Raw genomic sequence first — 2,472 nt, forward strand, 5'->3', positions numbered from 1 at the left:
AGGTCCAGCCCACACTCAAGGGGAGGGGCACAAACACCAGGAGGTGGGGGTCACTGGGAGCCATTTTCGAAGCTGCCCACCACAGAGTTCTCTTTTGGTTCAGGATATTTCATCTTTCAGGGAACTTTGATCAATCAGTCAAATCCATCAAAGGCTAGGAGGTGGATAAATAAGCTGACAACTCTGAGCAGTTTTCCCCCTCTTCTCTGTAGCTATCTTTCCCACTAGCATCGATTTCCGTGTTTCTAAGCACAGATGGTGAAGCTGCAGACAGACTGGAAGGACCAGGTTTTCTCCTTGGACTTTTAAGAAGGAGAGAGCGCTGGTTCTCAAGGCTGCCTCACCTCTCCTTGTCTGACTAGCTCCCCGTGGTTTGGCTTTGCTCTGTGGTTTGTTTACACGTCCGGGCAAGGAAGATGACTTAACCCATCCAGGCTCCTATGCCACATGGAGTCCTGGCAGGGCTGATTTCAAATTGAATCATCAGTAGAAATAAGCTGTCCCAACGTAACAAGCAGAAATCCATGTCTTTGCTACAGATGCACCATGACAAATCATACTCTGTGCCTTTGCATGTGCTGTTCCCCCTCTGAAATGCCCTCCCTACCTCACCTATCCATCCTTCCAGGCGCCCCTTTATGAATCTTCCTGACTAGAATTCCTGTCCACACAGCTCTCCTTTTTTTTTTTTTGGTGGGTTCCTTTTACTGGTTCCAGACGCTTTTGTGGTAGGAAGGGACGGAGCCAACTGGGGGTGGGTGGGCTCACCGACATGCCCACAACATGGCTGATATCTCAACGACTGTGCAAGAGGGAACCGCAAAGCCTTGCCAGAAGCTGAGAGCTGCTCCAGGGATGTCACAGCCTTGAACTTGGTGCCAGGCAGAGGACAGCCTGAGCTGAGTAGCCCGAGGTCCCAGAGGGCTGGTGGGTGTGGGGACAGGAGAGAAACCAAGTCCCTCAGCCAAAACCCTCACTGGCTCCACCAGCCTTGGAGGATGTTCATGCTTGTCTGGTCCTGGCTCTGGTTGGTGCCAAGGCCTCCGGACCACCAGCTGGAGCTGAACGTGTAACCTTTGACCTGGGGAAGGGCTTGGGCAGGGGCGGGGACCTCAGCAGCTGCTGCTGCTGTTGTCCTCGCTGTCCAACTATGCACCCAGCTGGCTGAGGGAGGGAGTGCCCGGTGTCCAGGGGTGCAGGGTCAGCTGCCTTCCTGTTCTTCACAGCGCCTGGGGTGGGTGCAGCCTGGCCCTGCCAGGTGCTGCGATCCGGGTCCGTTTTCTTCACCAGACCAGACCTGACGACTGGGGCCTGCCGCCAAGGGTGCCCACGCTCCGCTCCCAGCTCTCCATCTTCCTCCTGGCCTTTGGGGCCTCGTCCAGGATGCGGTGGAGTTGGGCTGGAGGCCGCTGGAAGCAGCAGCATCCTCCTCTGATTCGGAGTCTCCAGCAGTCTTCGCTTCCTAGCTTCTTCCTCCAAGGCCGCCGTCTCCCTCTCGTCCTCCTCCTCCCCGCCGTTCCTCCTCACAGGCGGCGCAGCCGCAGCCTGGCCTCCAAGTCCCCGTGGGCCTGCCGCTGGTTCAGGTCTTTGAGCTCCTGCAGGTTCTCCAGAATCTCCATCTCTCACTTGGAGTCCTAGGTTTGGTTCTCCAGCACCTTCATGGGGAGGTTCAGCTCCTCGTCCTCCCGCACCCTCTTCTCCTCCTCCAGGAGCTTCTCGGCGTGGAAGTTCCCTGTAGCTCCGTCCTCCACGGCGTAGTCCGTGTTTTCCGCGTCTGTCTTGATGGTGATCTCAGCCAGGCAGTGTGTGCACTTGATGTAGAAGCGGAAGATGGGCAGGGTCAAGGAGGCCTCGTCCTGCACCGTCTCTTTGCACACGTTGAATTTCTTGCCCTTGTAGCTGTATTCTCCGCAGGTCTCATACCTCAGGTGGAAGGCGGGCCATCACCGCACCACGTGGTGCTGGTCTTCGGGGAGTTGGAGCCTGAGAATCCTTGACAGGTCAAAGATGGGTGGATAGTGTTTGTTCAAAACTTATCGCTCTGACATCTTTGCCGCCTCCTCTTCTCACAAACACAGGACAACCGGTTTCAAGTGGCGTTTACACAACTTCCCAGACCCTCCCTTGCATTTCCGCTGACGTCACTTCCTTCCGCTGCAGCATCCACATCTTGCCTTTTTCATTGGCTCCAGTCTCCGCCTGTCAAGGTCCGACACCTGCTGTGTTCCGTCCTAAATTGCAACCTCGGTAGCACAGAACAGAGGTTCCCGGGGCACTCAGCTCTTTCCCTTTCTTCTTTGAAGTTTTACAGCAGCTAATGTCTCTGCCACGCGGTTTAGCTCCTGGTTACATCTGGCGTCGTGGAGTTCTTTAATTCCCTCGTGTGGGCCTTATGCCCAGCCTCTGATGAGATGTAAGCTTCTCCGGGGGGCAAACTCTTATCCAATTCCTTCAGACCCACCTGATACCCAG

General features: G+C 55.8%; 1 pseudogene; it reads right to left on the bottom strand.

Annotated features, from left to right (window-relative positions):
• Window positions 1-1,112: 1,112 nt before the first annotated feature.
• Window positions 1,113-2,048, bottom strand: LOC131412281 (splicing factor YJU2-like; annotated as a pseudogene).
• Window positions 2,049-2,472: the final 424 nt, after the last annotated feature.

Source organism: Diceros bicornis, chromosome 12 (assembly GCF_020826845.1).
Source record: "Diceros bicornis minor isolate mBicDic1 chromosome 12, mDicBic1.mat.cur, whole genome shotgun sequence".
NCBI classification, from domain to species: Eukaryota; Metazoa; Chordata; class Mammalia; order Perissodactyla; family Rhinocerotidae; genus Diceros; species Diceros bicornis.